Source organism: Salvelinus alpinus, chromosome 27 (genome assembly GCF_045679555.1).
Source record: "Salvelinus alpinus chromosome 27, SLU_Salpinus.1, whole genome shotgun sequence".
NCBI classification, from domain to species: Eukaryota; Metazoa; Chordata; class Actinopteri; order Salmoniformes; family Salmonidae; genus Salvelinus; species Salvelinus alpinus.
The window spans coordinates 43,109,950-43,123,498 of NC_092112.1; the positions used below are offsets into that span (position 1 = coordinate 43,109,950).

A 13,549-nucleotide genomic window follows, 5' to 3' on the forward strand; every position below is an offset into this window, starting at 1 on the left:
CTTTTCCCTGAGTCTCAAAGCATTTTATCAGGTCCACACTACTTTTCACTGGGTCTCAAAGCATTTTATCAGGTCCACACTACTTTTCACTGGGTCTCAAAGCATTTTATCAAGTCCACGCTACTTTTCACTGGGTCTCAAAGCCTTTTATCAGGTCCACGCTACTTTTCACTGGGTCTCAAAGCCTTTTATCAGGTCCACACTACTTTTCACTGGGTCTCAAAGCCTTTTATCAGGTCCACGCTACTTTTCACTGGGTCTCAAAGCATTTTATCAGGTCCACGCTACTTTTCACTGGGTCTCAAAGCATTTTATCAGGTCCACACTACTTTTCACTGGGTCTCAAAGCATTTTATCAAGTCCACACTACTTTTCACTGGATCTCAAAGCATTTTATCAGGTCCACACTACTTTTCACTGGGTCTCAAAGCATTTTATCAGGTCCAAACTCCTTTTCACTGGGTCTCAAAGCATTTTATCAGGTCCACACTACTTTTCACTGGATCTCAAAGCCTTTTATCAAGTCCACACTACTTTTCACTGGGTCTCAAAGCCTTTTATCAGGTCCACGCTACTTTTCACTGGGTCTCAAAGAATTTTATCAGGTCCACACTACTTTTCACTGGGTCTCAAAGCATTTTATCAAGTCCACACTACTTTTCACTGGGTCTCAAAGCATTTTATCAGGTCCACACTACTTTTCACTGGGTCTCAAAGCATTTTATCAAGTCCACACTACTTTTCACTGGGTCTCAAAGCATTTTATCAGGTCCACACTACTTTTCACTGGGTCTCAAAGCATTTTATCAGGTCCACACTACTTTTCACTGGGTCTCAAAGCATTTTATCAGGTCCACACTACTTTTCACTGGGTCTCAAAGCATTTTATCAGGTCCACACTACTTTTCACTGAGTCTCAAAGCATTTTATCAAGTCCACACTACTTTTCACTGGGTCTCAAAGCATTTTATCAGGTCCACACTCCTTTTCACTGGGTCTCAAAGCATTTTATCAGGTCCACACTACTTTTCACTGGGTCTCAAAGCCTTTTATCAGGTCCACGCTACTTTTCACTGGGTCTCAAAGTATTTTATCAAGTCCTTGCTACTTTTCTCTGGGTCTCAAAGCATTTTATCAAGTCCACACTACTTTTCACTGGGTCTCAAAGCATTTTATCAAGTCCACACTACTTTTCACTGGGACTCAAAGCATTTTATCAAGTCCACACTACTTTTCACTGGGTCTCAAAGCATTTTATCAGGTCCACGCTACTTTTCACTGGGTCTCAAAGCATTTTATCAAGTCCACACTACTTTTCACTGGGTCTCAAAACATTTTATCAGGTCCACACTACTTTTCACTGGGTCTCAAAGCATTTTATCAAGTCCACACTACTTTTCACTGGATCTCAAAGCATTTTATCAGGTCCACACTACTTTTCACTGGGTCTCAAAGCATTTTATCAGGTCCACACTACTTTTCACTGGGTCTCAAAGCATTTTATCAAGTCCACACTACTTTTCACTGGGTCTCAAAGCATTTTATCAGGTCCACACTCCTTTTCACTGGGTCTCAAAGCATTTTATCAAGTCCACACTACTTTTCACTGGGTCTCAAAGCATTTTATCAGGTCCACACTACTTTTCACTGGGTCTCAAAGCATTTTATCAAGTCCACACTACTTTTCACTGGGTCTCAAAGCATTTTATCAAGTCCACACTACATTTCACTGGGTCTCAAAGCATTTTATCAGGTCCACACTCCTTTTCACTGGGTCTCAAAGCATTTTATCAAGTCCACACTACTTTTCACTGGGTCTCAAAGCATTTTATCAGGTCCAAACTCCTTTTCACTGGGTCTCAAAGCATTTTATCAGGTCCACACTACTTTTCACTGGATCTCAAAGCCTTTTATCAAGTCCACACTACTTTTCACTGGGTCTCAAAGCCTTTTATCAGGTCCACGCTACTTTTCACTGGGTCTCAAAGAATTTTATCAGGTCCACACTACTTTTCACTGGGTCTCAAAGCATTTTATCAAGTCCACACTACTTTTCACTGGGTCTCAAAGCATTTTATCAGGTCCACACTACTTTTCACTGGATCTCAAAGCCTTTTATCAAGTCCACACTACTTTTCACTGGGTCTCAAAGCCTTTTATCAGGTCCACGCTACTTTTCACTGGGTCTCAAAGAATTTTATCAGGTCCACACTACTTTTCACTGGGTCTCAAAGCATTTTATCAAGTCCACACTACTTTTCACTGGGTCTCAAAGCCTTTTATCAGGTCCACACTACTTTTCACTGGGTCTCAAAGCATTTTATCAAGTCCACACTACTTTTCACTGGATCTCAAAGCATTTTATCAGGTCCACGCTACTTTTCACTGGGTCTCAAAGCATTTTATCAAGTCCACACTACTTTTCACTGGGTCTCAAAGCATTTTATCAGGTCCACACTACTTTTCACTGGGTCTCAAAGCATTTTATCAGGTCCACACTACTTTTCACTGGGTCTCAAAGCATTTTATCAAGTCCACACTACTTTTCACTGGGTCTCAAAGCATTTTATCAGGTCCACACTACTTTTCACTGGGTCTCAAAGCATTTTATCAGGTCCACACTACTTTTCACTGGGTCTCAAAGCATTTTATCAGGTCCACACTACTTTTCACTGGGTCTCAAAGCATTTTATCAGGTCCACACTACTTTTCACTGGGTCTCAAAGCATTTTATCAAGTCCACACTACTTTTCACTGGGTCTCAAAGCATTTTATCAGGTCCACACTACTTTTCACTGGGTCTCAAAGCATTTTATCAGGTCCACACTACTTTTCACTGGGTCTCAAAGCCTTTTATCAGGTCCACGCTACTTTTCACTGGGTCTCAAAGTATTTTATCAAGTCCTTGCTACTTTTCTCTGGGTCTCAAAGCATTTTATCAAGTCCACACTACTTTTCACTGGGTCTCAAAGCATTTTATCAAGTCCACACTACTTTTCACTGGGTCTCAAAGCATTTTATCAAGTCCACACTACTTTTCACTGGGTCTCAAAGCATTTTATCAGGTCCACGCTACTTTTCACTGGGTCTCAAAGCATTTTATCAAGTCCACACTACTTTTCACTGGGTCTCAAAACATTTTATCAGGTCCACACTACTTTTCACTGGGTCTCAAAGCATTTTATCAGGTCCACACTACTTTTCACTGGGTCTCAAAGCATTTTATCAGGTCCACGCTACTTTTCACTGGGTCTCAAAGCATTTTATCAAGTCCACACTACTTTTCACTGGGTCTCAAAGCATTTTATCAGGTCCACACTACTTTTCACTGGGTCTCAAAGCATTTTATCAGGTCCACACTACTTTTCACTGGGTCTCAAAGCATTTTATCAAGTCCACACTACTTTTCACTGGGTCTCAAAGCATTTTATCAGGTCCACACTACTTTTCACTGGGTCTCAAAGCATTTTATCAGGTCCACACTACTTTTCACTGGGTCTCAAAGCATTTTATCAAGTCCACACTACTTTTCACTGGGTCTCAAAGCATTTTATCAGGTCCACACTACTTTTCACTGGGTCTCAAAGCATTTTATCAGGTCCACACTACTTTTCACTGGGTCTCAAAGCATTTTATCAAGTCCACACTACTTTTCACTGGGTCTCAAAGCATTTTATCAGGTCCACACTACTTTTCACTGGGTCTCAAAGCATTTTATCAAGTCCACACTACTTTTCACTGGGTCTCAAAGCATTTTATCAGGTCCACACTACTTTTCACTGGGTCTCAAAGCATTTTATCAGGTCCACACTACTTTTCACTGGGTCTCAAAGCCTTTTATCAAGTCCACACTACTTTTCACTGGGTCTCAAAGCCTTTTATCAGGTCCACGCTACTTTTCACTGGGTCTCAAAGAATTTTATCAGGTCCACACTACTTTTCACTGGGTCTCAAAGCATTTTATCAAGTCCACACTACTTTTCACTGGGTCTCAAAGCCTTTTATCAGGTCCACACTACTTTTCACTGGGTCTCAAAGCATTTTATCAAGTCCACACTACTTTTCACTGGGTCTCAAAGCATTTTATCAGGTCCACACTACTTTTCACTGGGTCTCAAAGCATTTTATCAGGTCCACACTACTTTTCACTGGGTCTCAAAGCATTTTATCAGGTCCACACTACTTTTCACTGGGTCTCAAAGCATTTTATCAGGTCCACACTACTTTTCACTGGGTCTCAAAGCATTTTATCAAGTCCACACTACTTTTCACTGGGTCTCAAAGCATTTTATCAGGTCCACACTACTTTTCACTGGGTCTCAAAGCATTTTATCAGGTCCACACTACTTTTCACTGGGTCTCAAAGCCTTTTATCAGGTCCACGCTACTTTTCACTGGGTCTCAAAGTATTTTATCAAGTCCTTGCTACTTTTCTCTGGGTCTCAAAGCATTTTATCAAGTCCACACTACTTTTCACTGGGTCTCAAAGCATTTTATCAAGTCCACACTACTTTTCACTGGGTCTCAAAGCATTTTATCAGGTCCACACTACTTTTCACTGGGTCTCAAAGCATTTTATCAAGTCCACACTACTTTTCACTGGGTCTCAAAGCATTTTATCAGGTCCACACTACTTTTCACTGGGTCTCAAAGCATTTTATCAGGTCCACGCTACTTTTCACTGGGTCTCAAAGCATTTTATCAGGTCCACACTACTTTTCACTGGGTCTCAAAGCATTTTATCAAGTCCACACTACTTTTCACTGGGTCTCAAAGCATTTTATCAGGTCCACACTACTTTTCACTGGGTCTCAAAGCATTTTATCAAGTCCACACTACTTTTCACTGGGTCTCAAAGCATTTTATCAGGTCCACACTACTTTTCACTGGGTCTCAAAGCATTTTATCAAGTCCACACTACTTTTCACTGGGTCTCAAAGCCTTTTATCAGGTCCACACTACTTTTCACTGGGTCTCAAAGCATTTTATCAGGTCCACACTACTTTTCACTGGGTCTCAAAGCATTTTATCAGGTCCACACTACTTTTCACTGGGTCTCAAAGCATTTTATCAAGTCCACACTACTTTTCACTGGGTCTCAAAGCATTTTATCAGGTCCACACTACTTTTCACTGGGTCTCAAAGCATTTTATCAGGTCCACACTACTTTTCACTGGGTCTCAAAGCATTTTATCAGGTCCACACTACTTTTCACTGGGTCTCAAAGCATTTTATCAGGTCCACACTACTTTTCACTGGGTCTCAAAGCATTTTATCAAGTCCACACTACTTTTCACTGGGTCTCAAAGCATTTTATCAGGTCCACACTACTTTTCACTGGGTCTCAAAGCATTTTATCAAGTCCACACTACTTTTCACTGGGTCTCAAAGCATTTTATCAGGTCCACACTACTTTTCACTGGGTCTCAAAGCATTTTATCAAGTCCACACTACTTTTCACTGGGTCTCAAAGCATTTTATCAGGTCCACACTACTTTTCACTGGGTCTCAAAGCATTTTATCAAGTCCACACTACTTTTCACTGGGTCTCAAAGCATTTTATCAGGTCCACACTACTTTTCACTGGGTCTCAAAGCATTTTATCAGGTCCACACTACTTTTCACTGGGTCTCAAAGCATTTTATCAGGTCCACACTACTTTTCACTGGGTCTCAAAGCATTTTATCAGGTCCACACTACTTTTCACTGGGTCTCAAAGCATTTTATCAGGTCCACACTACTTTTCACTGGGTCTCAAAGCATTTTATCAAGTCCACACTACTTTTCACTGGGTCTCAAAGCATTTTATCAGGTCCACACTACTTTTCACTGGGTCTCAAAGCATTTTATCAGGTCCACACTACTTTTCACTGGGTCTCAAAGCCTTTTATCAGGTCCACGCTACTTTTCACTGGGTCTCAAAGTATTTTATCAAGTCCTTGCTACTTTTCTCTGGGTCTCAAAGCATTTTATCAAGTCCACACTACTTTTCACTGGGTCTCAAAGCATTTTATCAAGTCCACACTACTTTTCACTGGGTCTCAAAGCATTTTATCAGGTCCACGCTACTTTTCACTGGGTCTCAAAGCATTTTATCAAGTCCACACTACTTTTCACTGGGTCTCAAAGCATTTTATCAGGTCCACACTACTTTTCACTGGGTCTCAAAGCATTTTATCAGGTCCACACTACTTTTCACTGGGTCTCAAAGCATTTTATCAGGTCCACACTACTTTTCACTGGGTCTCAAAGCATTTTATCAAGTCCACACTACTTTTCACTGGATCTCAAAGCATTTTATCAGGTCCACACTACTTTTCACTGGGTCTCAAAGCATTTTATCAGGTCCACACTACTTTTCACTGGGTCTCAAAGCATTTTATCAGGTCCACACTACTTTTCACTGGGTCTCAAAGCATTTTATCAAGTCCACACTACTTTTCACTGGGTCTCAAAGCCTTTTATCAGGTCCACACTACTTTTCACTGGGTCTCAAAGCATTTTATCAAGTCCACACTACTTTTCACTGGGTCTCAAAGCATTTTATCAGGTCCACGCTACTTTTCACTGGGTCTCAAAGCATTTTATCAAGTCCACACTACTTTTCACTGGGTCTCAAAGCATTTTATCAGGTCCACACTACTTTTCACTGGGTCTCAAAGCATTTTATCAGGTCCACACTACTTTTCACTGGGTCTCAAAGCATTTTATCAAGTCCACACTACTTTTCACTGGGTCTCAAAGCATTTTATCAGGTCCACACTACTTTTCACTGGGTCTCAAAGCATTTTATCAGGTCCACACTACTTTTCACTGGGTCTCAAAGCATTTTATCAGGTCCACACTACTTTTCACTGGGTCTCAAAGCATTTTATCAGGTCCACACTACTTTTCACTGGGTCTCAAAGCATTTTATCAGGTCCACACTACTTTTCACTGGGTCTCAAAGCATTTTATCAGGTCCACACTACTTTTCACTGGGTCTCAAAGCATTTTATCAGGTCCACACTACTTTTCACTGGGTCTCAAAGCATTTTATCAGGTCCACACTACTTTTCACTGGGTCTCAAAGCCTTTTATCAGGTCCACGCTACTTTTCACTGGGTCTCAAAGTATTTTATCAAGTCCTTGCTACTTTTCTCTGGGTCTCAAAGCATTTTATCAAGTCCACACTACTTTTCACTGGGTCTCAAAGCATTTTATCAAGTCCACACTACTTTTCACTGGGTCTCAAAGCATTTTATCAGGTCCACGCTACTTTTCACTGGGTCTCAAAGCATTTTATCAAGTCCACACTACTTTTCACTGGGTCTCAAAACATTTTATCAGGTCCACACTACTTTTCACTGGGTCTCAAAGCATTTTATCAGGTCCACGCTACTTTTCACTGGGTCTCAAAGCATTTTATCAGGTCCACACTACTTTTCACTGGGTCTCAAAGCATTTTATCAAGTCCACACTACTTTTCACTGGATCTCAAAGCATTTTATCAGGTCCACACTAGTTTTCACTGGGTCTCAAAGCATTTTATCAGGTCCAAACTCCTTTTCACTGGGTCTCAAAGCATTTTATCAGGTCCACACTACTTTTCACTGGATCTCAAAGCCTTTTATCAAGTCCACACTACTTTTCACTGGGTCTCAAAGCCTTTTATCAGGTCCACGCTACTTTTCACTGGGTCTCAAAGAATTTTATCAGGTCTACACTACTTTTCACTGGGTCTCAAAGCCTTTTATCAGGTCCACACTACTTTTCACTGGGTCTCAAAGCCTTTTATCAAGTCCACACTACTTTTCACTGGGTCTCAAAGCCTTTTATCAGGTCCACGCTACTTTTCACTGGGTCTCAAAGAATTTTATCAGGTCTACACTACTTTTCACTGGGTCTCAAAGCATTTTATCAAGTCCACACTACTTTTCACTGGGTCTCAAAGCCTTTTATCAGGTCCACACTACTTTTCACTGGGTCTCAAAGCATTTTATCAAGTCCACACTACTTTTCACTGGATCTCAAAGCATTTTATCAGGTCCACGACTACTTTTCACTGGGTCTCAAAGCATTTTATCAAGTCCACACTACTTTTCACTGGGTCTCAAAGCATTTTATCAAGTCCACACTACATTTCACTGGGTCTCAAAGCATTTTATCAGGTCCACACTCCTTTTCACTGGGTCTCAAAGCATTTTATCAAGTCCACACTACTTTTCACTGGGTCTCAAAGCATTTTATCAGGTCCACACTACTTTTCACTGGGTCTCAAAGCATTTTATCAGGTCCACACTACTTTTCACTGGGTCTCAAAGCATTTTATCAGGTCCACACTACTTTTCACTGGGTCTCAAAGCATTTTATCAGGTCCACACTCCTTTTCACTGGGTCTCAAAGCATTTTATCAAGTCCACACTACTTTTCACTGGGTCTCAAAGCATTTTATCAGGTCCACACTCCTTTTCACTGGGTCTCAAAGCATTTTATCAAGTCCACACTACTTTTCACTGGGTCTCAAAGCATTTTATCAAGTCCACACTACTTTTCACTGGGTCTCAAAGCATTTTATCAAGTCCACGCTACTTTTCACTGGGTCTCAAAGCATTTTATCAGGTCCACACTACTTTTCACTGGGTCTCAAAGCCTTTTATCAGGTCCACGCTACTTTTCACTGGGTCTCAAAGAATTTTATCAGGTCCACACTACTTTTCACTGGGTCTCAAAGCATTTTATCAAGTCCACACTACTTTTCACTGGGTCTCAAAGCCTTTTATCAGGTCCACACTCCTTTTCACTGGGTCTCAAAGCATTTTATCAAGTCCACACTACTTTTCACTGGGTCTCAAAGCATTTTATCAGGTCCACGCTACTTTTCACTGGGTCTCAAAGCATTTTATCAAGTCCACACTACTTTTCACTGGGTCTCAAAGCATTTTATCAGGTCCACACTACTTTTCACTGGGTCTCAAAGCATTTTATCAGGTCCACACTACTTTTCACTGGGTCTCAAAGCATTTTATCAGGTCCACACTACTTTTCACTGGGTCTCAAAGCATTTTATCAAGTCCACACTACTTTTCACTGGGTCTCAAAGCATTTTATCAGGTCCACGCTACTTTTCACTGGGTCTCAAAGCATTTTATCAAGTCCACACTACTTTTCACTGGGTCTCAAAGCATTTTATCAGGTCCACACTACTTTTCACTGGGTCTCAAAGCATTTTATCAGGTCCACACTACTTTTCACTGGGTCTCAAAGCATTTTATCAAGTCCACACTACTTTTCACTGGGTCTCAAAGCATTTTATCAGGTCCACGCTACTTTTCACTGGGTCTCAAAGCATTTTATCAAGTCCACACTACTTTTCACTGGGTCTCAAAACATTTTATCAGGTCCACACTACTTTTCACTGGGTCTCAAAGCATTTTATCAGGTCCACGCTACTTTTCACTGGGTCTCAAAGCATTTTATCAGGTCCACACTACTTTTCACTGGGTCTCAAAGCATTTTATCAAGTCCACACTACTTTTCACTGGATCTCAAAGCATTTTATCAGGTCCACACTAGTTTTCACTGGGTCTCAAAGCATTTTATCAGGTCCAAACTCCTTTTCACTGGGTCTCAAAGCATTTTATCAGGTCCACACTACTTTTCACTGGATCTCAAAGCCTTTTATCAAGTCCACACTACTTTTCACTGGGTCTCAAAGCCTTTTATCAGGTCCACGCTACTTTTCACTGGGTCTCAAAGAATTTTATCAGGTCTACACTACTTTTCACTGGGTCTCAAAGCCTTTTATCAGGTCCACACTACTTTTCACTGGGTCTCAAAGCCTTTTATCAAGTCCACACTACTTTTCACTGGGTCTCAAAGCCTTTTATCAGGTCCACGCTACTTTTCACTGGGTCTCAAAGAATTTTATCAGGTCTACACTACTTTTCACTGGGTCTCAAAGCATTTTATCAAGTCCACACTACTTTTCACTGGGTCTCAAAGCCTTTTATCAGGTCCACACTACTTTTCACTGGGTCTCAAAGCATTTTATCAAGTCCACACTACTTTTCACTGGATCTCAAAGCATTTTATCAGGTCCAGACTACTTTTCACTGGGTCTCAAAGCATTTTATCAAGTCCACACTACTTTTCACTGGGTCTCAAAGCCTTTTATCAGGTCCACACTACTTTTCACTGGGTCTCAAAGCATTTTATCAGGTCCACACTACTTTTCACTGGGTCTCAAAGCATTTTATCAGGTCCACACTACTTTTCACTGGGTCTCAAAGCATTTTATCAGGTCCACACTACTTTTCACTGGGTCTCAAAGCATTTTATCAAGTCCACACTACTTTTCACTGGGTCTCAAAGCATTTTATCAGGTCCACACTACTTTTCACTGGGTCTCAAAGCATTTTATCAGGTCCACACTACTTTTCACTGGGTCTCAAAGCATTTTATCAGGTCCACACTACTTTTCACTGGGTCTCAAAGCATTTTATCAAGTCCACACTACTTTTCACTGGGTCTCAAAGCATTTTATCAGGTCCACACTACTTTTCACTGGGTCTCAAAGCATTTTATCAGGTCCACACTACTTTTCACTGGGTCTCAAAGCCTTTTATCAGGTCCACGCTACTTTTCACTGGGTCTCAAAGTATTTTATCAAGTCCTTGCTACTTTTCTCTGGGTCTCAAAGCATTTTATCAAGTCCACACTACTTTTCACTGGGTCTCAAAGCATTTTATCAAGTCCACACTACTTTTCACTGGGTCTCAAAGCATTTTATCAAGTCCACACTACTTTTCACTGGGTCTCAAAGCATTTTATCAGGTCCACACTACTTTTCACTGGGTCTCAAAGCATTTTATCAAGTCCACACTACTTTTCACTGGGTCTCAAAGCATTTTATCAAGTCCACACTACTTTTCACTGGGTCTCAAAGCATTTTATCAAGTCCACACTACTTTTCACTGGGACTCAAAGCATTTTATCAAGTCCACACTACTTTTCACTGGGTCTCAAAGCATTTTATCAGGTCCACACTACTTTTCACTGGGTCTCAAAGCATTTTATCAAGTCCACACTACTTTTCACTGGGTCTCAAAGCATTTTATCAAGTCCACACTACTTTTCACTGGGTCTCAAAGCATTTTATCAGGTCCACACTACTTTTCACTGGGTCTCAAAGCATTTTATCAGGTCCACACTACTTTTCACTGGGTCTCAAAGCATTTTATCAAGTCCACACTACTTTTCACTGGGTCTCAAAGCATTTTATCAGGTCCACACTACTTTTCACTGGGTCTCAAAGCATTTTATCAAGTCCACACTACTTTTCACTGGGTCTCAAAGCATTTTATCAGGTCCACACTACTTTTCACTGGGTCTCAAAGCATTTTATCAGGTCCACACTACTTTTCACTGGGTCTCAAAGCATTTTATCAGGTCCACACTACTTTTCACTGGGTCTCAAAGCATTTTATCAAGTCCACACTACTTTTCACTGGGTCTCAAAGCATTTTATCAGGTCCACACTACTTTTCACTGGGTCTCAAAGCATTTTATCAGGTCCACACTACTTTTCACTGGGTCTCAAAGCATTTTATCAGGTCCACACTACTTTTCACTGGGTCTCAAAGCATTTTATCAAGTCCACACTACTTTTCACTGGGTCTCAAAGCCTTTTATCAGGTCCACACTACTTTTCACTGGGTCTCAAAGCATTTTATCAAGTCCACACTACTTTTCACTGGGTCTCAAAGCATTTTATCAGGTCCACGCTACTTTTCACTGGGTCTCAAAGCATTTTATCAAGTCCACACTACTTTTCACTGGGTCTCAAAGCATTTTATCAGGTCCACACTACTTTTCACTGGGTCTCAAAGCATTTTATCAGGTCCACACTACTTTTCACTGGGTCTCAAAGCATTTTATCAAGTCCACACTACTTTTCACTGGGTCTCAAAGCATTTTATCAGGTCCACACTACTTTTCACTGGGTCTCAAAGCATTTTATCAGGTCCACACTACTTTTCACTGGGTCTCAAAGCATTTTATCAGGTCCACACTACTTTTCACTGGGTCTCAAAGCATTTTATCAGGTCCACACTACTTTTCACTGGGTCTCAAAGCATTTTATCAAGTCCACACTACTTTTCACTGGGTCTCAAAGCATTTTATCAGGTCCACACTACTTTTCACTGGGTCTCAAAACATTTTATCAGGTCCACACTACTTTTCACTGGGTCTCAAAGCATTTTATCAGGTCCACACTACTTTTCACTGGGTCTCAAAGCCTTTTATCAGGTCCACGCTACTTTTCACTGGGTCTCAAAGTATTTTATCAAGTCCTTGCTACTTTTCTCTGGGTCTCAAAGCATTTTATCAAGTCCACACTACTTTTCACTGGGTCTCAAAGCATTTTATCAAGTCCACACTACTTTTCACTGGGTCTCAAAGCATTTTATCAGGTCCACGCTACTTTTCACTGGGTCTCAAAGCATTTTATCAAGTCCACACTACTTTTCACTGGGTCTCAAAACATTTTATCAGGTCCACACTACTTTTCACTGGGTCTCAAAGCATTTTATCAGGTCCACGCTACTTTTCACTGGGTCTCAAAGCATTTTATCAGGTCCACACTACTTTTCACTGGGTCTCAAAGCATTTTATCAAGTCCACACTACTTTTCACTGGATCTCAAAGCATTTTATCAGGTCCACACTAGTTTTCACTGGGTCTCAAAGCATTTTATCAGGTCCAAACTCCTTTTCACTGGGTCTCAAAGCATTTTATCAGGTCCACACTACTTTTCACTGGATCTCAAAGCCTTTTATCAAGTCCACACTACTTTTCACTGGGTCTCAAAGCCTTTTATCAGGTCCACGCTACTTTTCACTGGGTCTCAAAGAATTTTATCAGGTCTACACTACTTTTCACTGGGTCTCAAAGCCTTTTATCAGGTCCACACTACTTTTCACTGGGTCTCAAAGCCTTTTATCAAGTCCACACTACTTTTCACTGGGTCTCAAAGCCTTTTATCAGGTCCACGCTACTTTTCACTGGGTCTCAAAGAATTTTATCAGGTCTACACTACTTTTCACTGGGTCTCAAAGCATTTTATCAAGTCCACACTACTTTTCACTGGGTCTCAAAGCATTTTATCAGGTCCACACTACTTTTCACTGGGTCTCAAAGCATTTTATCAAGTCCACACTACTTTTCACTGGATCTCAAAGCATTTTATCAGGTCCACACTACTTTTCACTGGGTCTCAAAGCATTTTATCAAGTCCACACTACTTTTCACTGGGTCTCAAAGCCTTTTATCAGGTCCACACTACTTTTCACTGGGTCTCAAAGCATTTTATCAGGTCCACACTACTTTTCACTGGGTCTCAAAGCATTTTATCAAGTCCACACTACTTTTCACTGGGTCTCAAAGCATTTTATCAGGTCCACACTACTTTTCACTGGGTCTCAAAACATTTTATCAGGTCCACACTACTTTTCACTGGGTCTCAAAGCATTTTATCAGGTCCACACTACTTTTCACTGGGTCTCAA

The 13,549-nt window shown here is 40.9% G+C and overlaps 1 protein-coding gene across 3 annotated transcripts in view; it reads right to left on the reverse strand.

The window, feature by feature from the left end:
* The window catches only part of LOC139556634 (1-phosphatidylinositol 4,5-bisphosphate phosphodiesterase beta-1-like), a 242,006-nt gene that overhangs the window by 39,932 nt on the left and 188,525 nt on the right, over positions 1-13,549 (reverse strand). The gene's annotated exons all lie outside the window — the stretch shown is intronic.